Below are 26,648 nucleotides of genomic sequence, written 5' to 3'. Positions count from 1 at the left end.
TGTAGGGCAGAAGGCATTTTCTCTAGCTGTATAGAAATCAAAGGAAATTATAACCCAATTTTATATAAAGTATGCTGAGAGATCCAGTTTTCAGTTTCTCAAAATATCAAAAGTCAGGAGGAGACTCTTATCTCTAAAGAGTTTGAACTTTCTGATGATCTAAAAAGAGTTTGAAGATATGGTAAAAGCTCATTGAAAACTCTACTAAGTGTGCATAGCCAATGGGTGGTGAACTGCCATACCAATGGTAAATTATTATGAAAGTATTCTTTTAAAAATTGTAATTCTCGGTGGGTGAAATAAAAGACACACTGAAATAGAAACTAGTACAAAGATGCTATTTCCCACAATGCATTATTAATATTGATATAAGTAAGCCTTATAGTGAGACAGCTGGTTCAGAGAAAGGAGACACATCTTACATGAAACACATGCTGGTTTGAGGGAAGGAGCCCTTAAACCACAATTTTGTAGGTTGGATATCATGCTAAGCGTATAAGAGCAGAATGAAGGTCAAACTCATTGTTCCTTTGTATGCAAACCATGGTTTGCTACAACTTCTGAACAGGGTTTCTCTGTAACTTAATTTAAAGATTAATAAACAGCTAACGGAGATGACATTCATCTGAAATGAAATCATAGAGAAGAAATCTGACAGTAGTTATCACTTTAGGACAAATATGCAGAAAAATACAATGTTTGCAGGCTAAATAATGGAAAAGTGTAAAGAATGTGTTTCACTAAAGCATGCACAAATAGGGCTAAGAATAAGGCAACTTGATGTAAGCTCAAAATAAAAGGATCTATGAATACTGATGAATTGTAAACCTTTAAAACCTCCTGGACAAGTTGTTTAAAAGAAATAAGCTCACTAATCTGGAAATGTTTGTTTTAGAAGTTTCACCCATATGCAGTATGGAGATGTTTAATCAGCTAATCCAAGCACTTAAGTAATTTAATGTTGATTACCTAATGCACTGAGGGTAAAGCCAGCTATCCAACCCTGGCTGAAGATGATTGTCAAATAACTAATAGGCTTTCTTGTAGTAAAAAGATTAACCTCCTGAAAATATTGTTCTCACTTATTCTTGATTCATCAATTATCCCCCCCCCCAACATCAATGCTTTAAAGGTTCAGAAGCCATGACTGTATTTGGTTACTTGGAAAACTTTTGTCCAAGAAGGTATGTCAGGAAATTTTAAATTTTTGATCCAGTCCACTTGCTTCCAGGAAATATGACTGTTTATCCCTTTGGGGTAACTGAATCTTTTCATTCTCAGGTAGTTCTGCTGTCTTCCAGAACTTCATTCCTGAAATGAAGCATGGAGTTTATATGAAACTGCTATGGCATATAGGGTCATATTATTGAAAACCTGTACTTTCCCTCAAGCTTCATAGAATGATAGCTTGTCCTTCTCTTTACTATGATAGGAAAACTGACGCAATCAATTGTTTTGCAGTCAGGAAACTTTATTTTATTTTTTTCAAGCTTCAAGGACCCCCTGAGGCAGGAGTGAAACCATTGGGGTGGGTAAGGTCATTTTTTCCCTCATAATTTGGGGAGTTTGGTGAATTCAAAAGAGAAAGTACCATTTCTGTTGGTGCCTTAAGCCTTGTAGAGGATTATAACATCCACTTTACCCTCCCCCATTTTTAAGCCAAAATACATTGCCAAAAATCCATGGGTTTCCTATCAAATTACAGACACATTTTGAGTGTGCCTACTGTTTGGAGGCCTACAAAACAGGGCTTAAGGGAGTCAGCTTGAATGACTGTCTACACAAGAGCTGTGTTCAGACAGACACACATGGCATAAGGGCTGGATACTTGAGGGACTGCCTATCTCCCGCACTATTTGCATGACCACTTTGGTCCTGCAAGGTTGGTGTACTCTGGATTCTTTCAGTTAAACAATGTAATCTATCAGGACTCTGGAAAAACGCCTTTTGTGTAGCAGTGCCTGGCCTCTGGAATGAAGTCCCCGCTGGGATCTAGATGGCTTTCATACTGCTGTTGTTTAGAAGGGCCATGAAGACCTGGCTCTTCACCCAGGCCTTTGATGAAGGAGAGAGAGACCCCTTGCTTCATTCTATCTGGTATGCTGCATTTGCCATCTTTCGATTTTATTGCAATTTCTTTGTTTAATTGTTGTGAGCCACCCAGAGTTGTTGGGAGTCAGGTGGCATACAAGTTTAAATAATCATAATCATAAGCATCCACTTGATAGATGGATAAAAATGCCAAATCCAGTCTAAACATCTGGGTGACTGGGTGACCAACAACAACAATAATAATCCCACAGTGAGGCACTACCTTGATGTGGTTGTGGGGCTTGCATGCTCCGAGGGGGATGACAGCTATGACAGAGGTTCAACTGTACTGGACATGTCTCATTGGAGGAACCAGACGAAGAGTGTCTCTCCTATAAACAATGTGGTGAGATGTAATCTACAGAAACCCATACCAGATTGGTCAACACCCAGGTCAACAAGGACTGCACTAGGTGTTCTAGTTCCTGCACGTCTGGTGACAAGTGGGTTACAGGACCCAGGACTGCTGGCTGAGCAATCAGTGCCAGCAGCTGCCAAACTACTGTAAGAAAAGTTGTTTACTCATCACAAGTATACAAAGACTGAAAATAAAGAAATAATGATTTGCTATTACAAATCAAGTCCAACAAGAAGAAGATATCTGAAAAGAATGCATCAGTTCTGGTAAGAATAACCAGAATCAGAAATAACAAAACAGAGGCTAGCAGATCAACGCTGATTTATAACATGAAATAAAGTATTCAAAGAAATAGAATTGGGAGAACTGCAAAGATCTACCCAGGGCAAAGAAATTGAAGCCTTGCCCGAAGTAGCTCAGACAGTAGAGATTTCTCCTCAGAAAGAACAAAGCCATCTAACTAAAAAACAAGAGGAATTGAAACAAAGAATAACTGAGCATCTAGAACAGCACAAAAACAACAGAATAAGGTTGCCTACATTGAAGCTTGTTACAAAGAAACAGCTAGCACTAGTATTAAACGATGCCAATACTGTAATATCAAATATAAGCACCAGCTCACTGCAAGAAACAAACCAACTGATGTACAGCACAACTCCAGTAGTAACTGAGTACCTCGGATGCAAAATGAACAAAGAAGAAAAAAAGCCAAACAATGCACCACCAAAATGGAAGCTCAGGTTGGAAAATAAGATCAGCATGCTAAGATCAGAAGCAAGCAAGCTAGAACAGATGAAAGAAAAGAAGCTGAAGAACAAAAAGACCAAAGAATACCTGATCAAGAAATATCACCTAGAAACAAGGAAGATCAAAGAAGCAGTGGAAATAATAAAGCAGCAAATAACAGCCATAGCCAAAAAGATCAGCAGATACTAAGCACAAATTGCACACTATAGGCAGAATCTCCAATTTCAGTCAGATCAGAAACGTTTCTACCAATCCATCAATGAAGAGACTGCAATGAACCAATCAACACCTGACAAAGAAGAAACAGTGCAGTTCTGGATGCAGCTATGGGGCAACCCCAAAAAGTACAACAAGAATGCAGCTTGGATAACAAAGGTAGATAAGAATAAAAAAGAAGCTGAAATGAAAAAACTTGCAGAAATGGTGGAGAAAAGGGCAAGAAAGATCAAGAATTGGTCAGCACCAGGTGAAGATGAACTGCATGGTTTTTGGTTGAAACATCTGACTGGTCTGCATCCACTCATTGCCAAGCAGTTTAACAACACACTGCAAGGAGGTGAAATTGAAGATTGGTTAACTTCTGGCAAAACCTACCTGATAATGAAAGATCCAGCAAAAGGGGCAGCACCAGGCAACTACAGGCCAATTACCTGCTTGCCAACAATTTTCAAATTGCAACCTGGTGTGGTAGCTGATGCAGTCCAACAGCATCTAGTTGAAAACAAGCTTTTTCCATCTGAGCAGAAAGGAAACTACCCAAACAGCAGAGGAACAAAAGATCAGCTCCTAACTGACAAGATGATTTTGGAAAACTGCAAGAGAAGGAAGACCAACTTGCATGTAGCTTGGATTGATTACAAGAAGGCATTTGACTCCCTGCCACATGATTGGATAATCAAGTGCCTAAAAATAACAGGAGTCAGTAGAAACATCAGAAGCTTTGTGCAAAGATCAATGGCACAATGGAAGACACAGTTCCTGGTCAATGGTGATAGCCTGGGAGAGGTTAATATCAAGAGAGGAATTTTTCAAGGAGACTCACTATCACCAGTACTGTTTGTCATTGCATTGATTCCTCTGTCAACAATACTGAACAAGTCAGACCATGGCTATCAAACATCAAAAACATCTGCCAGGTTATCCCAACTCCTTTAGATGGATGATCTGAAGCTGTATGGAAGAACACCACCTAAAATGGAATCGCTGCTCAACACTGTCTGTATATACAGCCAAGATATTGCAATGGAGTTTGGGCTGGAAAAATGGGCCATCCTTACCATCAACAGGGGAAAAATAGTGAAAACTGAAAGAATCAAGATGCCCTATGAAAACAACATCAAGAGTCTGGATGAAGAACATCACTACAAATACCTGGGCATCCTTCAGGCTGACAATATCAAGCACACTGAAGTCAAGAAAAAGGTTGGTAGTGAATTCATCAGAAGAGTGAAGAAGATCTTAAAGACCAAACTCAGTCGAGGAATTACCATCAAGGCAATTAACACCTGGGCAATTCCAGTCATTAGATACAGAGCTGGCATGGTGGACTGGACTCAAGCAGAACTAGAAGCCCTGGATAGGAAGAGCAGAAACATAATGACAATGAATCATGTCCTTCATCCACCCAGTGACTTCGACAGATTCTACTTACCAAGGTGCATAGGTGGGCATGGCATGTTGCAAGTACACCAGACAGGTGAAGAAGAAGAAAGGGCATTGGAAGAATACCTGAAGGACAGTGAAGATGTACTGAAGCTAGTACACCATGAAGGCTTACTGAAAAGAGACCAAACTGGCCTACAAGAAAGACCAAATGAAGAATAGAAAAGAGACATGGCAAGATGAAGTATTACATGGCCAGTGCACAAAAAAACTAGCAGGCAAAGCAGATAACAAGACCTGGCAATGGCTAAGAGCAGGAAAGTTGAAGAAAGAGACAGAGGAGCTAATTCTGGCTACAGAAGATCAAGTCTTAAGAACAAAAGCATACAAAGCCAGAATTGAGAACACAGCAACAGACAGCAAATGTCACCTCTGCAAAGAAACTGAAGAAACAGTGGAGCACCTAGTTAGCTGCTGCAAGAAGATTACACAGAGTGACTACAAACAACATCATGACAAAGTAGCAAGAATGGTGCATTGGAATATCTGCAAGAAATACCATCTGCCTGTAAGCAAGCACTGGTGGGATGACAAAACGGACAAAGAAATAGAAAATGAAGAAGCTAAAGTGCTCTGGGACTTTAGAATTCAAACAGACAAGCACCTGCCACACAACACCCCAGACTTAACAATTGAAAGACAAAAAAGTTTGGATAGTGGGCATTGCAATACATGGAGACAGCAGAATAGAAGAGACAGAACTGGAGAAAATTTTAAAATATATATATAAAAGCTGCAAATAGAAGTAGAACGACTATGGCAACACAAAGCAACGATAGTACCAATAGTTATAGGGGCCTTAGGTGCAATCCCAAAACATCTGGAGCACTACTTGAAGACCATCGGCATTGACAAAATCACCATCAGTCAATTGCAAAAGGCAGCTTTACTTGGAACAACTTATACTGTATCCTGCGACAATACCTTTAACACCATCAAACAACAACAAGCATATCCCAGATTCTTGGGAAGGACTCGATAAGTGGATAAAAGTGCCAAATCCAGTCTAAACATCTGGCTGACTATATGACCAACCATCATCATCATCATCATCATCATCATGATAAAAAAAAAAAATTGGAAAGCACAAACAAGTTGAACTAATACAGGAAGTAATATCCAGAAACATGAGTATTGGGGAACACACTGAATGGGAGAAGGGAGTAAGATTCAGTCTCCTCTGAGAGAAGTATTTTAAGATTGGGCCATCAAACTCTCATTTGGATCCCTTAGACAATTATTTATCACAGTAGAGGGTTTACTCTATTACTGTACATTGTTACAAAAATGTAATGCTCTTTAATGTTCAGGGCTACTTCTCTGCAATTCATCATGTTCTGAAACCAAGCAGCACCTTGAAGAACACTGAATAATAATTATTCTAATTACACAAGATCAATGATTGTCATAATGCCAAAACTAATGCTGCTAATTATTAGTGAATGCAAATGTCCTGTTGCATGTTGGCTATTGGATAATGTCCTGGGTTGAGTAATGCATCTCAATTATCATATTATGCTCCTGGCTGCAGTGTTATCCTTGGATGAGAAAAACCAAAGATGAGGCAATCAGGGAGTTAGATTCTGGAAGTGCTGGCTCTGGCAACAGGAAGGGGGTAGCATCATGACTCTCTCATCCTGGCTTTTGTGATTCAGAGCTTAGACTGAAGGCTGATCCACCTAGTCTGTGGGAATACTAGCATTTTTGTGTAAAAAATTACAAAGCAGGAAAATGGAGGAGCGCTTGCTCACACAGAGAAGCATCTGATTCAGGGCAATCTGGGGTTGGAAATCAGGATTGATTAGTGACAGCTCTGCTCAGGTGGAAGTTGACAGCTTCCTGTTTTTAAGATCCCACTTGAATGTAGTCTGGCACTGGAGCAGATTTTCATGACAACCCAGTACTCTCCTCTAAGCCATGTTCTCTTGCTCTATCAATATTTTCTCCAATAATGAACACTGTCATGCCCTGTGAACTACCGATAAGAACTCTTTCTTTGAACTTGGACTTTATTTACAATCACATATTTGGCTGCTGGATTTATAACCATGTCAATACAACTTAACCCCTTCATGGATCACTGCCTTGTCGTGGCGAAGGGGCTTGCGTAACTCAGTGAAGCCATGAGCTATACCGTGCAGGGCCACCCAAGACGGACAGGTCATGACAGAGAGTTCTGACAAAATGTGGTCCACTGGAGAAGGAAATGGCAACCCACTCCAGTATCCTTGCCAAGAAAACCCCATGGACAATGTTAAAAGGCTAAAAGATATGACGCCGGAAGATGAGCCCCTCAGGTCGGAAGGTGTCCAATATGCTACTGGGGAAGAGCGGAGGGCAATTCCAAGTAGCTCCAGAAAGAGTGAAGCGGCTGGGCCAAAGCCGAAAGGACGTTCAGCTGTGGATGTATCTGGAAGCGAAAAGAAGGTCCGATGCTGTAAAGAACAATATTGTATAGGTACCTGGAATGTAAGATCTATGAACCAAGGCAAGCTGGATGTGGTCAGACATGAGATGACAAGATTGAACATCGACATCTTGGGAATCAGTGAACTGAAATGGACGGGAATGGGTGAATTTAATTCGGGTGACCATTATATCTACTACTGTGGGCAAGAAACCCTTAGAAGAAATGGAGTTGCACTCATAGTCAATAAGAGAGTGGGAAAGGCAGTAATGGGGTACAACCTCAAAAATGACAGAATGATTTCAGTGCGTATCCAAGGCAAACCATTCAATATCACAGTCATCCAAGTCTATGCCCCAACCACTGATGCTGAAGAAGCTGAAGTTGACCGCTTCTATGAAGACCTACAACACCTTCTAGAACTAGCACCAAAAAGATGTCCTTTTCATCATAGGGGATTGGAATGCTAAAGTAGGAAGTCAAGGAGTAATCGGAATAACAGGCAAGTTTGGCCTTGGAGTACAAAATGAAGCAGGGCAAAGGCTAATAGAGTTCTGTCAAGAGAACAAGCTAGTCATAGCAAACACTCTTTTCCAACAACACAAGAGACGACTCTACACATGGACATCACCAGATGGTCAATACCGAAACCAGATTGATTATATACTTTGCAGCCAAAGATGGAGAAGCTCTATACAGACAGCAAAAACAAGACCAGGAGCTGACTGTGGCTCAGATCATGAGCTTCTTACTGCAAAATGTAGGCTTAAATTGAAGAATGTAGGGAAAACCACTAGACCACTCAGGTATGACTTAGATCATATTCCTTGTGAGTACACAGTGAAGGTGATGAATAGATTTAGAGGATTAGATTTGGTAGACAGAGTGCCTGAAGAACTATGGACGGAGGTCCGTAACATTGTACAGGAGGCAGCAACTAAAACCATCCCAAAGAAAAAGAAATGCAAGAAAGCAAAATGGCTGTCTGATGAGGCTTTACAAATAGCTGTGGAAAGAAGGAATGCGAAAAGCAAGGGTGAAAGGGAAAGATATAAGCAACTGAATGCAGATTTCCAGAGAATAGCAAGGAGAGATAAGAAGGCCTTCTTAAATGAACAATGCAAAGAAATTGAGGAAAACAATAGAATGGGGAAGACTAGAGATCTCTACAAGAAAATTGGAGATATGAAAGGAACGTTTAGTGCAAAGATGGGCATGATAAAGGACAAAAAAAGCAGGGACCTAACAGAAGCAGAAGAGATTAAGAAGCGGTGGCAAGAATACACAGAAGAACTATACAAGAAAGATCTTAATGTCCCTGATGTCCATGCTGGTGTGGTCACTGACCTTGAGCCAGACATCCTAGAGAGTGAAGTCAAGTGGGCCTTAGGAAGCATTGCTAACAACAAAGCTAGTGGAGATGACAGTATTCCAGCTGAGTTATTTAAAATACTAAAAGATGATGGTGTTAAAGTGCTGCACTCAATATGCCAGCAAGTTTGGAAAACGCAACAGTGGCCACGGGATTGGAAAAGGTCAGTTTATGTTCCAATTCCAAAGAAGGGCAACGCCAAAGAATGCTCAAAGTATCGCACAGTTGCACTCATTTCACATGCTAGCAAGGTTATGCTCAAAATCCTACAAGCTAGGCTTCAACAATACATGAACCGAGAACTACCGGATGTACAAGCTGGGTTTCGAAGAGGCAGAGGAACTAGAGATCAAATCGCCAACATTCGCTGGATCATGGAGAAAGCACGAGAGTTCCAGAAAAATATCTACTTCTGCTTCATTGACTATGCAAAAGCCTTTGATTGTGTGGATCACAACAAACTGTGGCAAATTCTTAAAGAGATGGGAGTACCAGACCACCTTACCTGTCTCCTGAGAAATCTGTATGTGGGCCAAGAAGCAACAGTTAGAACCGGTCATGGAACAACCGATTGGTTCAAAATAGGGAAAGGTGTACGACAAGGCTGTATACTGTCACCCTGCTTATTTAACCTATATGCAGAGTACATCATGAGAAATGCCAGGCTGGAAGAATCACAAGCCGGAATCAAGATTGCAGGGAGAATCATCAACAACCTCAGATATGCGGACGATACCACCCTAATGGCAGAAAGTGAAGAAGAACTAAAGAGCCTCTTGATGAGGGTGAAAGAGGAGAGTGCAAAAGCTGGCTTGAAACTCAACATTAAAAAAACTAAGATCATGGCATCTGGACCCATCAATTCCTGGCAAATAGAAGGGGTAGAAATGGAAGCAGTAACAGACTTCATTTATTTGGGCTCCAAGATCACCGCAGACGGAGACTGCAGCCATGAAATTAAAAGACGCTTGCTCCTTGGGAGGAAAGCTATGGCAAGCCTAGATAGCATATTAAAAAGCAGAGACGTCACCTTGCCGACAAAGATCCGCATAGTCAAAGCTATGGTTTTTCCAGTAGTAATGTATGGCTGTGAGAGCTGGACCATAAAAAGGCCGAGCGCCGAAGAATTGATGCCTTTGAACTGTGGTGCTGGAGAAGACTCTTGAGAGTCCCCTGGACTGCTAGGAGGTCAAACCAGTCAATCTTAAAGGAAATCAACCCTGATTGCTCATTGGAAGGATCGATAATGAAGCTCAAGCTCAGATATTTTGGTCACCTAATGCGAAGAGAGATCTCTTTGGAGAAGACCCTGATGCTGGGAAAGATTGAAGGCAAAAGGAGAAGAGGACGGCAGAGGATGAGATGGTTAGATAGCATCACTGAAGCAATGAGCATGAAACTGAGCAAACTCAGGGAGGCAGTGAAGGACAGGAAGGCCTGGTGCAATATGGTTCATGGGGTCACGAAGAGTCGGACACGACTTAACGACTAAACAACAACAACAACAATACAACTTAAGGGCATCCAGGCATATAATCAGATATCAAGTGTTATCATATATCAGTAATTATCAAAAAATGACTGCCATTACATTTTTTAAGATATCAAATTACAGATTTTGGCAAATATTTACATAGGTACAACATAATAAAAATTGAGACAAATATGTCAATTTTTTTTATCATAGTTTATTTTTATTGCACTTATATCTGGCTTTCTTTTTCCCTTAAAGAGCACAGGGTCTTTCTTTTCTAATTTTATTCCAAATAAAAATCCCATGAGATAGATTGGACTGAAAGAGAATGAATGGTCCCAAATCACCAGTGAACTCCATGGTCAAGTGGGGTCCTAAGCTTCAATATCTCATGGTCCAATATGTAAGGGCAATCTAATAATGTAAAACTAAATTATAACAACAAAAATTATAAAAATTTCTTTTCACTGCAGCTTGCTTTAAAAAGGAAAAAAATGTTTGTTCCATTATAGCAGAGAATATGCACCAACAAAATTTAAAAAGAACTGTGCAGGGAATTTTAATATTTGAATAGATTTATTGTTAGATTTATTTAATGAAAGACTAAATGTTTATTTTCCACCATTCAACTGATTACATTCAAATTCTTTCACTAAACCTAGGACTTCAGAGATGTCCTCTGGTCACTGACTGAAGAAGCTGGAGGATGACCAACTATAGCTTGAAGATTATTCATAAACATGGATTCATTAGAAATTAAGTGACAAATTTAACATGACTTAATTTCTTGCTTTTGTCTCTGATTTCACAGGAACTAGTTCAAACATACCACCCACCAGGATTTTTTTGTGTAGAGGAAAAGTACATTGTTGGCAACAGATATAAACATAAATGTTGGCGCTAGATCACCAGGCCAGGCTGTGGCAAGGATGGAGAAGCTATAGCAATCCAGATGTTATTCTCAGAAACTCTCACCACCAATTATGTTGGCTCACCACTCATGTATAGAGAAAAGCAGACAGTGTTAAATGAACCAAGTCTACAGTGGCCCCAGTCAGTTATGTGATGATTGTGGCTAATAAAATTGTGTAATTGCAGAAATGCCTATTAGCTAGTATGAGCTACATTATGCTGCCTGATTTATACTAAACTGAGGAAAGAATTACATGGAGAAATTAATATGGCCCTTATTAGTGAACTAGTCAAGGTTATACAAGGCTTAGTCTGGGAATTTTGAAGTGAAGTACAAATGATCCATTAAAGGTACATGGAAAGATAACTTGAATCCTTCATCTAATCCAAAGTCATATGATGATACACAAGATATATGCACAACTGGATGTCACAAGTTTTGGCTTATTTTATATAGTTATCTGTTATTTCCATCTGAGCAATGCTTAATTTTTGTCCCTCATATAACCAGGTGTTTACCCTAATTTAATATATTGGACACAAATCTCAAAAGGCTTTCCAGTTTTTACAAGACTTTTACATCCATATTTCCCAGAAATGAAATAAAAATATCCTATGAGCACTTTAATTCACTGAATAGAGCTCTTGAATAGAATACAACTTCCATCTGTAATAAAAATAGTATTGATACTTGTAAAAGTACATTTACAGAAAAAAGTTCAGCAAACACCAAAGCTTTCTTACTTGTTTTAATGCCTCTCCCATATCTAATAAAAAGTACACATCCAGCCTGAAATTTGTAGCTTCCCTGGAGCAGTTAATTTCCTTTGTATGATTGTATACAATTCCAAGGCTAGTTGTTTCATTACTTCTTTCCAATTCTGCTCTCAGCTACCTAAAACCTTTGCTACCACAGACACTACAGTATTTTTTCTATTTATTTAATTATCAAATTTACATGGTCGCCCATCTCACAAATCTACAATAAAACGAACAATGAAATCAATCTTTAAAAAATATTAAAAACAATTAGACATAAATAGAAACAAGATCACAACAGAATTTATCAGAATCTTACACATAATACAACCGACATGTGGATTTCCTGTTATCAGGAGTTCCCCAAGCCTGTTGAAAAAAACCACATTTTTGAGGGCTTTAGAGAAGGCCCTAAGGGTTGGGGCCAACTTCACCTCAGGGGGGATGATGTTTCAAAGGGCAAGCACCACAGCAGAAAAAGCTCAACTCCTGGGTCCCATCAGATGGAACTCCTTAGCATACGGGACCTGCAACATGCCTCTCCTGCTGGACATGATGGGATGGGTGAATGTAATCGTGGAGGTAATCTGGCCGCATGCCATATAGGGCTTTAAAGGTCAAAACCAGTACCTTAAATTGGACACAGAAGCAAACTGGTAATGAATGCAGCTCATGGAGCAGAGGTATAACTATTAACTGTTATATCTGACCAGTCTCTTTTACTTTGCAGTAGTAAAATTATGATGGTATTTACATTGGAATTTCATCTGTTTGTGTATATTTTGTGCTACAATTGGTAGCTTAATTAGCATATCCAAGACTGAATTGGATAAATAAAAAATTAAATAAAATCAGTCACTAATATACTACTTCTAAAATACATATAAATATAAGTTCTACATGAGCAATGATTAGTTTATTACTTAATATGATTTGTTAATAAAATGGTGGGCATATGTGCTTGTGCATATGGCTCTGAGGACCAAAGAGTATATCATCCCTATTTTTAAGTTTTTAACCAGGTTTCAGCTTTTTAAAACAGATACAGAGGTTCTATGAAGTGGCAGAAGAACAATAAATAAATGATAAAAACAGTGTTCATTCTTTTCAGGCATCTGTTAGAAATACGTTTGCATAATATTATTAAACTACTACTTTCTTCTTTAAAAACAATAGCAGAATAAAATGAGAAAACCTCTGAGTACATTAACTGAACATGGGAAAGAAAGCTAACTGGAAAAGATAAGCCATTTCTAATTCATATTAAATTCTGAAAATGTATAATATTGCAACTTGTTCCTGCTTCAGATTATTTTCTCAAAAAGCCTTCCTAATATTCCATGCACCAAACCCTTCTTTCAAAAACTATGCAGGCTATCACTTGCTTGTTCTCTTCCCCACTGAATCACTTTTCAGTTTCCACTATTTTTATATCGGTGAAATATTACATTTTTCAATTTTTTGTATGTTTGATTTTTCTGTCAAATAAAACTTGGTGCAAGATTCTTGATCAGATCTTTGCAATGGAGAGGCATAGACATAACATTATGCATTCCATTCTGTAAAAATGTAACGCTCAGAAGTGGGTAGGACTCATATTTGGTTAAAAGTTGCTTTAGTATCTAGCTATCCAGAATCCAGTGCTGAGAAAATGGACCTCTATTACACGTATCACATGTGGAGGACCAGTCCAGCTGTAGCAAAAACTTGAAAGGTATTCTCTGCAGGAACACATGGTTTAGGACCTCTAGACTGCTTAAAATGCAAAGAAATTAGAAGAACTACAATGTGTGCTGCAGAGGTCACAAGATGGAATTTCCCAGCTGTTAAAATTCAGAAGAAAATATCTTTCTTACTCATATAAAGCTGTATGGAATATACTAAAAAGTCTAATTACCCTACAGTAAGTGGCTTAAGCAATAATACTGTGGATTCATAACAAAGAAATCTTCAGAAAATAGGGCTAATTTGTTGAGGATACTTCTATTTTCATGTCAGTACCTACTGCAACAGAATAGCTATTCAAAATTACAGTGATTTCCAACTATGAGAAATATGTAAATATATAAAAACACCGTATTTGAAATCATTTGTTGAATCAGACGTATGCTTTTTTTCCCCCTTGTATACCTGTTATTTCCTTCTTATCGTTAGGAAACATTAAACATGTTTCTCCTGACTTTACTTTTATGTGTGCTAGATTCAGCTTAGAATTCTACCAACTCTTTACACCATTTTCTCCTTTATTTCTTAATTGCAGATGCTGCTATTAAAGCCCTGTGTTGAGAGACATTATTCAGCAGATGGACGACAAAGCAGATCTGAGGGGGAAAGGATCTCTCTAAAGTTGTGTGTCCTGTTGGCCTACTGGTAAGTAGGGAAAGGAAAGAAAGCAGAAGTTCTGTAGACCATGTACCCCAAACCTCTGGGCTGATTCGGTCCTGGGAACTCAGCTCAAATACGTCCTGGAAAAGATAGGATTTTCTGTTTTTACTTGATTGTCAATTATACGCAAATGATATGTTCCCCATCTCATTGCTCCAAAGGTAAGTACATGGGACTAGTTGTTTCTCTAATTACCACTAATGTGATTAAGGGAATTCCCTCAAATATCCTTCTGGGAATTGAAACAGTATATAAGACAGTTCCTGAAATACTGACTTTGGGTGAAATTTAAACTTAGAACAGACTCAGTGAAATTCAGTGGGTCTTAAGCTAGTCACAACGGGTTCCATTTTTTAAATATTAATAAATTTTCTCTAAGTATGGAGTTTACCTGCTATACAAAAGCTTCTTTCTCCTAAGATACAATGACTTTAGACAAAAAGGAAAGGAAAGGAAAGGAAAGGAAAGGAAAGGAAAGGAAAGGAAAGGAAAGGAAAGGAAAGGAAAGGAAAGGAAAGGAAAGGAAAGGAAAGGAAGAAAATGAAGAAATTTATTGTAATAACTCAAGCTTCCTTTCCATAAGATGATCTGGTTAATGGATTTATCATTGACATGCATTCTTTCAGATATTTTTATTTACATTTTATCTACCCCAGGCTGAAAGCAATGGCAAAAGCTTTCTGATTACATTCACTGAATCATATTTCTAGCAATAAAAGAAGAATTGCTCACGGAGAGTGTTTATTTCATATAGTGAATGTTTAATCTCTTCTCCAAACTTACACCAATAAAAATATTTAAGACAGTATGTTCAATATACTATAATATCATATTTTCAAATATAAAGAAATGCGATTCCTACTACATTTTCTCAAATAGGTAACAACTCTACAGATTTACATATTATAAGAAGATGAATATTTCTGTAGGAAGGAAAAACAAATAATTTTATAACAATTATTTTAATCAAGTATCAAGCGACTCTATTTCTAGCCTGTGAAATAAATAATATACTTTGACTTAATCTAACAACAAAAACAGCTTTACTGTACATAATGTATAAAATAAAAAGCTTATAAAGGGTTTATCAATCAGAATGTAGATATTTAACAGAACACAAAAAGAGATACTTATGCGTCTGAATGAAACAGAGTTATAGACTCAGTTATATACAACTAAGGCCACAGTGCTCTGTTCAGAGGGCTGACAAAACTCCAACTGCCTATAACCTACTCCTGCTATCTAAAATATTTTGGAGGATTGCAGATAGTTAAAAGGGCATCCTCGTGAAATGAGCCTACATATAGTTGAAGGGTATCTTTTGAAACTAAAAATACTGACTAGTAGTTGAAACATATATCGTATCCTAAAAAAAGGAAGCAGCAAAATAAAGAGATTTTATTGGGATTTGCTCAAAATCCTTTAGCATCAGGGTCAGCATCTGGCAGGACCATAGGATGCCAGAAAAGCCCACTCGTATTCACAGTGCATTTGGAAAGTATTCAGACCCCCTTCACTTTTTTCAATTTTGTTATGTTGCAGCCTGATACTACAATCATTCAAAATCATTTTTTTCCTCATTAATCTATATTCAGTACCCCATAATGACAAAGTGAAGACAGAATTTTAGAAATGTCTGTAAATTTATTAAAAAGGAAAAACTGAAATATCACATTGGCATAAGTATTCAGACCCTTTACTCAGTACTTCACTGAAGCACCTTTGGCAGCAATTACAGCCTCCAGTCTTTTTCGGTATGACGTGACAAGTTTTGCACACCTGGATTAGGGGATTTTCTGCCATTCTTCTTTGCAAATCCTCTCAAGCTCAATCAGGTTGGATGGGGACCGTCGGTGGACAGCCATTTTCAGATGTCTCCAGAGATGTTCAATAGTCAGGGCTCTGGCTGGGCCACTCTAGGGCATTCACAGAGTTGTCCCTAAGCCACTCCTGTGCTGTCTTGGCTGTGTGCTTAGGATTGCTGTCATGTTGGAAGGTGAACCTTCGGCCCAGTCTGAGGTCCTGAGCGCTGTGGAACAGGTTTTCATTGAGGATATCTCTGTACTTTGCTCCATTCAGCTTTCCCTCAACCCTGACTAGTCACCCAGTCCCTGCTGCTGAAAAACACCCCCACAGCATGATGCTGCCACCACCATGCTTCACTGTTGGGCAGGTGATGAGCTGTGCCTGGTTTCTTCCAGATACGTTTAGAATTGAGGCCAAACAGTTCAATCTTGGTTTCATCAGACCAGAGAATCTTGTTCCTCACAGTCTGAGAGTCCTTCAGGTACTTTTTTGCAAACTCCGAGCAGGCTTTCATGTGTTTTACACTGAGGAGAGGCTTCTGTCTAGCCACTCTGCCAGAAAGCCCAGATCAGTGGAGGGCTGCAGTGATGGTTGTCCTTCTGGAACTTTGTCCCATCTCCACACAGGATCTCTGGAGCTCAGTCAGAGTGACCATCAAGTTCTTGGTCACCTCCCTTACTAAGGCTCTTCTCCCCCAATTGCTCAGTTTGGCCGGAGAACCAGCTCTTGGAAGAGTCCTGGTTGTGCCAAACTTCTTCCATTTGAGAATTATGGAGGCCACTGTGCTCTTGGGAACCTTCAGTGCAGCAGAAATGTTTTTGTAGCCTTCCCCAGATTTGTCCCTTGCAATAATCCTGTCTCTGGGCTCTGCAGGCAGTTCCTTTGACCTCATGGCTTTTGCTCTGGTACAGTATGCATTGCCAGCTGTGAAGCCTTCTATAGAGAGGTATGTGCCTTTCCAAATCATGTCCAATCAATTTAATTTACCACAGGTGGACTCCAATCAAGGTGTAGAAACAGCTCAGCAACTATCAAGAGAAATGGGAGGCATCTGAGCTAAATTTCAAGTGTTGTTGCAAAGAGTCTGAATATTTATGTCAATGTGATATTTCAGTTTTTCCTTTTTAATAAATTTACAGACATTTATAAAATTCTGTTTTCACTTTCACTTTGGGGTACTGAGTGTAGATTAATGAGAAAAAAATGAATTTGAACTATTGTAGTATCAGGCTGAAATATAACAAAATTGAAAAAAGTGAAAGGGTCTGAATACTTTCTGGATGCATTGTATATTTGGCTATGGTGCCTTGTGTCAGATGTCTCTGAGTTATTATTTCTAGCTTCTCACAGTGACCCAAACAGTGGTTTGCTTTTCACATGCAAACTCTTTTCTCACATAGGCACATACAATCACCCATATTCCCTTCTCTGATTGGAGCTAAAACAGTGATGGGTTAAGGGGAAGGGTCAGCTGCAGTGGGAAGAGAAGAACAGAGAAAGAAGGAAGGAAAATGAACAGTGATAAGGGAAGGACAGATATAACTATACAGGGAAAGAAAGAAAAGAGAGAAAGAGACCCTGTTCAGGACTTAAACATAGAAAAAATGTATCAGGTATGAGCCAAGGGCTGTACCTAATGCCAAACAGGTGTATAAGAAAGTGAAGAGGGAACAGCAATGAAATATTTGAAGGGAGACTTTTCTATTTGTAATAAAAACTTTTAGCTAATATGAGATATTTTATTTTATTTTATTTTGTTATTTGTCACCAAGGTAATTTGACTCCTGGTATCTACATGGACAAGTCCATGAAATTTTCTGGGCAACATTTTCAGAAATAGTTTGACATTGCCTTCTTTCTAAGACTGAGAGAGGGTGACTGGCTCAGAGTCACCCAGTTGGCTTTCATGCCTAAGGCAGGACTAGAACTCAGCTTTCCCTGGTTGTAGTCCACTTCCTTAACCACTAGCCCAAATGACTCTCATAAATATCTCACAAGACAAAATACTTAAATCATAATTAAGATAGTGTAAGTGGATTAATTCTACTAGAGAGACATGGAAATGATGGGGAAAGAAACTTCTTGTCCTTGAGTAAAACATCACTTATGCTTCAAAATAAATCTAAATGAAATACTTTATCTAGAATATAAAGCAAAGCACAGTGCCATATTGCCTTCCTGTTACTTGTATGCAGGTTAAGCTGATATGTAAAATATGAATTATGAAAACCTAGACCTTCAATAAAATGTTGCAGAATGCATTTATTCTCTGCTTTTGTCCCTATCCCATCCAGTTTTGATACCAATTGTCAGTGTTCTGTGGACAATGATTATGCTTAATTCCCATTAGCCTTACATTTTCCCCAAATATTTCTGTACTTCTAAAAGCTTTTTCTTAGTTTGCTAACAATCTCTCCTTTCAGTATGCACCAATAGTGACATTTTGGCAACATAAGACATCAATCACTTCTGAACACTGAAATAGAGGGAATGACTGAAAATGTCTAATTAATAATTTCCATATTCAGAGATGTGCGGCTTTTTGAAGTTTCTGTTTACTATCACTGTTGCTTTTATCTCCTAAATAATCTAGTTTAATAATATATTATTGACAGCTCCGTTATCTTTGCTGGGTTTCAGAAAATATGAAATAAGATCTTCCAATAATATTGTGTGTGCATGGAAAAATGTAGCTCTGTGCAATAAAAAGTCCTTTCTTTCACTGCTAGTGTCTTCTTAATAGCACTACCCAAGATTTATTTAGGAAAACATAAGAAATGGTTCTAGAGGGATGGCCAGAGGACTGACATCTGAGGTACTGCCTTATTATTTCTAAGCATAAGACTACCATGACAGCCAACCTGATTACAACTCATTGGTTCTACAAGTATTTCTAGAATGCAGCCAAAAGTACAATCATTTTATTGCTTGCAGGCTAATTACCATCTTCATGCATTCAACTTATAGCTTTCATGATGTATGAAGCCACTGCTCCTCTATGTGCTCATTTGAAAACCATAATTTTAAAGAGATCACTCTGATTTGAAATATCATATAGTCATGGGATTATTTCAGGCCAGTCTTCTAAGAATTCATCTGAATATGCTTGATTTCAAATACAGTGTAATAGAAAGTTAGAATGCTTCAGTTTTTGACTGCACTAAATAACCATATACAGGTAGTCCTTGACTTATGATCACAATAGGGACTGTAAAATTTGTCATTAGGTGGTCTGGTCATTAAGTGAAGCATCATGTGCCCGCACCCAATGTTATGACATTTTTTGCAGCAGTCATTAAGTGAATCACACAGTTCCCCATTGATTTTGCTTGTTGGAAGCCAGCTGGGAAGCTTGCAAATGATGATCACATGACCCCGGGATGCTGCAACCATCATAAATACATGCCAGTTGCCAAGCACTCAAATTTTGATCCTGTGACCGTGGGGATGCTGCGGTGGTCATAAGTGTGAGGACCAGTCATAAGTAACTTTTTTCAGTGCCACTGTAACTTCGAACAGTTGCTAAACGAATGGTTGTAAATCGAGGACCCCTGTATAATTTTTTTAAACTGGATTAAGGTTTTTCACTTCACGGATATTACAGAATTGATTCAAGGTAATCAGACAAAATGTAAATTCAAATTCATCCTCCATTACTTTCTATACTTTTCTGACTAGAGAGTATTTTGCTGCACTACATTCCATAGCTTTTACAAATTTCATATAACCTGCGTACTTGCCTACAGGAAAAGCTTTCATCAGCCTAACAGTCTGACCAGCAATCTGCTAACATAAAATATACTCCTTTTATGGAACCAAAGGTGATAATGTTCAAGTTAAAGAATGTGCCATTCCAAATTAGTTGCACAGTAGTGGATATTCACATTCTTGGCAATACCATTTTTGAAAAAAGGAAAGGCACTTTGAATTTTAACTAGCAATCGCATCAGAAGACAAGTCCACAAGTATGGTCTCGACCTGGATCGAGCACCTGACTACTTTCAATAGTCCATGCTATACCAGACAAAGGCAGCAACCCCCCATATTTCTCAGAAACAAGGACAACTATATTCATATTGGTGTCCTAAGAAGGGGGAGAAACCTTTCAATATTCGAACATGATTTGGATTCAAAGACTATATTATGCCAATTAATAATTTGCATTAAACAGATTGGTTTTTTGAAAGACCTTGTCCTGCTTTACGTACCAGTTCAGGTTTTAAGATCACAAGTGTAAGTGATGGGTGAGAGAGGACCTTCTCAGTGGCCATCCTCAGATTCTGAAACTCCCTGTTAACTGTCAAGGGATAGCAGACTAGATCACTCTGTCTTTATCTTTCTGCTAGCAAGCTTATGATGATCACGTGTCACCACTGATGCCTTTTATGACTGCTGAATTTTATTGATGCTTTTAAATGATATTTTAATTAGAGTTGTATTCATTTAATTTTTTGTTGTGCTGTTATTATCATTAAATCTTCTTGAGTGCCATTCTGGAACAGAAAGGCGAAATATACATTTAATAAAATAAGAGGAATAAGTGTATATATTTTTAAAAATATGGGGAAGAAAATGCCATAGTAGATTATTAAATTAGCTATAAATCAGTTTCCACCCTTAACTCAACAAAGAACTTGCTTGGCCACTATTTCTCTTATCTTCCTCTTTATAAATAAACAATTATGTTACTGCTAACAGGACAATAAGAACAGGGTAACTGGGAAAAATCTTTGGACCATTTCTTATATAAAATTAATGAGAATGAAGGCATCTCAAATTTCCATCTCTGAGTGCAAGTCATAAGTAGCCAAGCCAAGTGACAATTAATCACCTTTAAAATAATTAAAATGTAATGATGTTTATGTAATAATAATAACAACAATAGTAATAATAGTAGTAATAATAATAATTATTTTATATATATATATATATATATATATATATATATATATATATATCAGCAATTCCACATTCTGGACCGGATGCATAGCTAGCTAGCTAATAGAGGGGCAGAGTATCAAGAATGTCTTCTTCCTTATAAACCTGCCAAGGAACTTGGATCATCTTTGGAGATCCTCCTCTGGGTGAACTGAGACTGGCAGCTGCAAAGAAAAGATATTCTCACTTATCAGACTTTTGATAGCTAACTATAATAATAATAATAATAATAATAATAATAAAGATTCTAAATAACTCTTCTTTAACTGGATTTATTAAACAGGAAAGAAGTTAGGTAACTGACATTTCACTAACTGGATTACTTTCATTTTAGAACCTACCTTATCTTTCAGCTTGTTAGAGTGGACATATTTTCAGGTTCTTCCTAACACCTCTTCTCTGAACTCTTTTGCCAGGCAACTGAGAAACATGCAAGTGTCTATTAATGTTTTTCCAATGTCCTCCTGAATTCTTATCAAGTTACAAACATACCATTGCAGTTGTGGGGCCCTACTTCCAAAATGTATTTTGGATATTATGCTAAGACTAGATTTGTAATCAGATTGATTTGATCTTTTCATCTACAGGTAGTCTCCGGGTTAAGAATGCCTGAATTACAGACAGTCCATAGTTAAGAATAGAGCCTATTGTAGCAAAATTTGAGTTAAATACACAGTGATTCAAGTTCATTAACAATACTATTTATACCGTATTATACAGTAATACTGTTCCAGCTTACATACAAATTCGACTTAAGGACAGAACTTGTTCTTAAACTAAGGATTACCTATATACAAGGTTAGTAATTTTTATATGGCGTATAGCTTACCTGCACTATTTGATAATATATCTTTGCTTTACTTTTTTCTGTTATTATTTTTATTCTTTTTTTTTTTTAGTACTTTGTTATCAATCCAAGAACTTCAGCTTTAGGTTAATATTAAATCTGAAAGTTATTCACACTGCCTTATAATATATGAAAATTTTTAAAAAGTATATCAGACAATATCTTAAAATTAAAACTTTTGTGAAGCATGCTGGAATAAAATTTGATCAGAAGGGAACCCTCTGAGACATAATATAATAATGCTATTGGGTGTTGCTTACTATAATCTTATCACCTGCTTTTGATTTCAGAAGAATAGATAGCTGTCTTCTTCTAATTAAGCACTCTTTTTCTACCATGGAGTCAGATAATGGTTTCTAGGTCTGAGAATAAGAAGATTAAGGTTAAAATTAAGATTATTTCTGGAAGTTTTTTTTTTTTTAATCAGACTGAGATTGTTTCATGTGAAACAGTAGAAATATGTGCTAAAAAATCAGCACAAATATCCCCATTGGAAACACTTAATTAAAGTTAAAATTTGAATCAATAAGAAATAAGCTACTCTACTTTGTCCTTAGCTGGACTATGGACAATAATGTAGAGCAACATTGTCTAATCATGTGCTCTCCATCCAGCTTGGACTCCCCTTCCCATCAGCTCCATTTCCTGGAGAGAAAATGGGTTTAAAATTGTGTCACATTCAGAATATATCCAACAGAGTTTGGACATATTCCAAACTTTAGCACAAAGAAACCAGGTATTTCCAATTATTTTCACAGAAGATTTCATAAAGTACATGTAGTGGGTACATTTCATAGATCAGTTATTTTAGAATAATTATTTTCTATAGTGTAACTGATACTATTTTGAAGATATATATGGCAACTAAATAATATTGAGAAAAAGCTTTATCCTATTCTAACAACAGTTAATCAAATCTTGATCTTAAAAATGCCTCCAAAATATTTTATAATATAATAAAGAGTAGTTATTTTAGTAGCATATTTTAGGAAACAATCTACCCTACAATTCATTATAAAAATGACTGGCAATGTATACAAATACAAGAAGAAAAATGCAAGGGAAAAATTAATTAAATTCTGGACAGAACAAATGTAGGATTGAAAAGAATTTATCATTCCAAGGCTATCAGTGATTGCACACATTTCTGTTCTATTATGCCACTTATACTTCAGAGTTAATATAATTCTGCAAAAAAGCTTATTCACTGAGATTGATGGACATGCTTCATGCTAATTCTCCCCACTGTTAGTAAGCCTTTGTTTTCCATGTCAAGGAAACAAAATGATGAGAAGCAACCAAGCAGATAAACCACTGCATATTTCAGAACATCATAATGTTGCAGAGTAAATTAAAATGTTTGCCTTACACATTCAGACATACAATAGGGACTCCACGTTTGTATCATTTGAGCTATGTTGATAATACATGGAATTTATTTGGCAGATGTAATGCATGACAATAGTGAATGTTGAAGAACTTATATTTCTGGGGCGAAAATACACCTCAGTTTCATTATGTTAGATGGCAAGAAGCTAAAACACTAGGGGAAAGGTTAAGCTGAAAAAAAATATCTCAGTGCTTATCTATATCAACATGTTTAAGTTACTCCAGAGGACTGGAGGCAAGTGGGATTATGGCCAGTGTTTGTTGTTTAACACTCAAATTAACATGCTTACACCCTTATACAATAATATTCATGAGCTGTAAATGAGAGTTTGAGGAAAACAGACTTATTCTATCAGTAGTGTTAAATACAAGTAAATAAAGAAGCACAATATTCATGACTCTCGTTATCTGAAACAAAGCCAAAACTGTCTTCTGTAATGAACTCAGATAAAGCTCCAACTTCATAAAAATATTGGATTAGATTTTACAAGACATTCCATGTAACTTCTCAAGACCATTGAAAGCCAATGTTCTTTTCATTCTACAAAAATGTACAGTCTGCTGTAAAAATAGGACGAAAGCAGGAGCTAAAGCCTCCATACCCCCAAAAGGAAGAGAAACACCCATGAAAGCAGTCAAAAGGAGCCATTAAATAGCAACCACATTCATCCATGCTTATCAGACAACAAAAGATAGGCTGACATTTCAAAGAACACATTTTTAGTCAATACAACTTGCTTGCAAGTAAACATGTGGCCACGGGAAAGAATTACTGGGTAACATAGCTGTATACTAAAAAGCAATATAAAACTGTCTTTTAATCCACATAAATATAGGAAAGCACTAGTGATAAAAGGTTCTACTGCAGAAGGAACTTCAGCTAATTTCTTACTTTAGTCTGATGCCTCCACCTTTACCAGAAAAAAAGTTTATGTGAGGAAAGGCTGTATCTTGTAAGTGCAAGATTATGTTTCTATTGGTCTCTAGTTGCATCAAAGATAGGGGATAATTCATATTACTTGAGAACTTTCTGCCCTGGAAATGTATGAATCTTAATTTGGTAGTGCTTACCTAAAATATACGTTAAGCTTGGGCTTTGTAATAAAAAAGTAACTAGACCTGAAAGGTAAAATTGCTGAAGGGGGAGGAGGAATTGCAGAAGTATTGCAGAAAAGGGCAGGAGTCCTACAAATTTTGGAAGAAAAAAAAAAGATTTTAAATGTTTCCAAAGACATAGCCATTTAAGATTTTGCAGCTAGAATATAATAGAACAGACAAGAATAGACAAGGTCTGATATTGTGGTATTTTAAAGACTGTTATATTTTATCATATATATAGTAAGCTTTTATTTCATCAGATGTATGGAATATAGTCCTGGAAAGAAAAATTTTATTTGCACATAATTTTTTTGTGGAAGAGAAGAGAAATGAAAAGGTACAACAGTGAGAAAATAGGGACAATGTGATGGAATGGGAGACAGAAATGAGACAGTAGGAGAAGGGGAAAAATGGTGGAGGGGCAAAATTGTATAAAGCAGGAACTAGACACAAACATTCTTGCACTGAATAGATGATTACAATTATAAGTTTTATAATTGATAAAACTAATTTTCTAATTAATCCATGAAAAATAATGCTGGGTCTTCTGCAATCTTAAGGTGAAAGAGAAAATGTTCTGTGGAGATGAGGCATGACCTATTGCTTTTTTGGGTATTGCCATTTCTGATGTCAGAATTATGCCCATTTATTCTGTTGAGGAGAGCTTGAGCAAAAGTGCAGTGGGACACTGCAGAAAGCTGATGGCAGATACCAAAGTGGAGGATAAGAAAATCTATGTTCTTTTGACTTTGTGGATGATGTTATGTGGATATGAAATGTTGCCAGAAAAACAAGTAGACCAAGCTGGCATATATATCTGCCACAACCCCTGGCTTCGATGTGTGCATCCTTACGGCATGGTTTGTTGTTGATGATTAATAGCTCTTTCATATTGGATGTAAATGTCAGTAAATCTCTCCCACTAAGATTTGTGAACAGGAAGAACCATTGCACAAGCAGGCTTAGATTATTGATGGCGAGTTGGGGCCTAAACTAAACAACAGAATATGATTAATTGTTAATTAATCATATTCTGTTATTTTCTCTTCTGGGGCTTTTATATGGTAGGTTATTCCATTGATTTTATTTATTATATCATTAGAAAAGCAATTCTCAAATGCCTAACTAAAATCTCTTAGTTGTCTACCTTTATTTGTAGGATCAGAACAGATGTGGTTGTATTATGGGACTTATCTGCATATAATGAATTTTGTGGCATGTCCTGAAATGCATTCTGGATGGAAGTTGGAGGCATGTAATATATTTAATGATCAATTGGTTTCCTATATGATGTATTTATTACATATCCACTGTTCAGTTTTATAGTACAGTAATGCTCACAAAGTGTTGGTTGGTCTAGGCTTCAGTTGATGGTCAGATACAAATAACTGAAGATGGAACTTTGCAAAAATGTTATTGTGAGCAAGAATCAGTTGCAATTTTGCTTCTAACTCCATTATGCTGGATGATTACAAAAATATCAAAAATGCACATTGCTTTGTATCAAATTTGACTTCATAAATGGTTCAAAGAAAGAAAAAAAAACTTAGGGGAAATTTTCTAAGCGTCTCATTTTAGAAATAACATATTAAAACTTATGCATTTTTGACCACAGTCCTATTCATTATTATGGATGAATAAATATAAGGCTGATTGGGAGCATAAACATTCCCTTTGGGAAGCTCTGAAAAGGCATGAATTAGATAAAATTGCTCTTGTCATTGTGTTTGAATACAGAAGCAACAAAAAGTAATTTCAGTTCAGAGATGCTTAAGGTAAACAATTGTAATACTGAGTTTCATTTTCATTCCACTGTGTCCTCTCATTGATGGTATTCTTTTAATTGCTTTTCTAGGTATCTAGTGGAGCATAACTGTGTGATAATATTCAAGCTATTTCACTTTGTTTTATTAGTTCCATGGGGAGTCTGTCCCCCCCCCCCCACTTTGCAAAGTAATGTGTAACATCCAATGCCAAATAACAAAAGGCTAATGTGCTACTGAACTAGATAAAATTGTCTTCTAACTATGTTAAGTACTGGGGCTTTTTATATTGCTAGCTATTCCAATTTGACAAGTCCCAAAATGGTTTAATATCACCAAGCCCTTGAATAGTACATAGTTGTCTATATTACTCTGAAACACTTCATAGGCTACTGACAATAGGGAACCAGCTAAACATGGTGTCAAAGATTGCATAGACTGATCTGATCCCCCCCCCCCATCCTGCAGCCATGAGAAATCTTTACAAAAATGTCCATAAAGTGATCATGCCAAACCCCTTTCTAATTTCTTGGACTCAAGTAAGTTGATTGGTCCATTTGGGTGATAAAGTTCCCTGCTCCACCTTTGGGTATGACTGGCTTGGAGTCCAACATCTTGTTACTCAAGACATCTTCTACTG

The 26,648-nt window shown here is 37.3% G+C and overlaps 1 protein-coding gene and 1 long non-coding RNA gene across 5 annotated transcripts in view; one reads left to right on the top strand and one right to left on the bottom strand.

Annotated features, from left to right (window-relative positions):
- Window positions 1-26,648, bottom strand: part of SPOCK1 (SPARC (osteonectin), cwcv and kazal like domains proteoglycan 1) — a 524,632-nt gene that overhangs the window by 321,879 nt on the left and 176,105 nt on the right. The window lies entirely within an intron of this gene.
- The window catches only part of LOC148216659 (uncharacterized), a 187,277-nt gene that overhangs the window by 47,658 nt on the left and 112,971 nt on the right, over window positions 1-26,648 (top strand). For both annotated transcript variants that reach the window (XR_015794779.1, XR_015794780.1), the window contains exon 4: window positions 14,043-14,152. This is a non-coding gene — a long non-coding RNA (uncharacterized LOC148216659). The remainder of the gene's footprint in view (window positions 1-14,042; window positions 14,153-26,648) is intronic.

Source organism: Python bivittatus, unplaced genomic scaffold (assembly GCF_059951505.1).
Source record: "Python bivittatus isolate LINGU-HERP-01145 unplaced genomic scaffold, Pbiv_v1 ctg000080_np1212, whole genome shotgun sequence".
Lineage (NCBI taxonomy): Eukaryota > Metazoa > Chordata > Lepidosauria > Squamata > Pythonidae > Python > Python bivittatus.
Note: the sequence above shows the minus strand (reverse complement) of the source record. Positions and strands in the feature narration are given on the sequence as shown.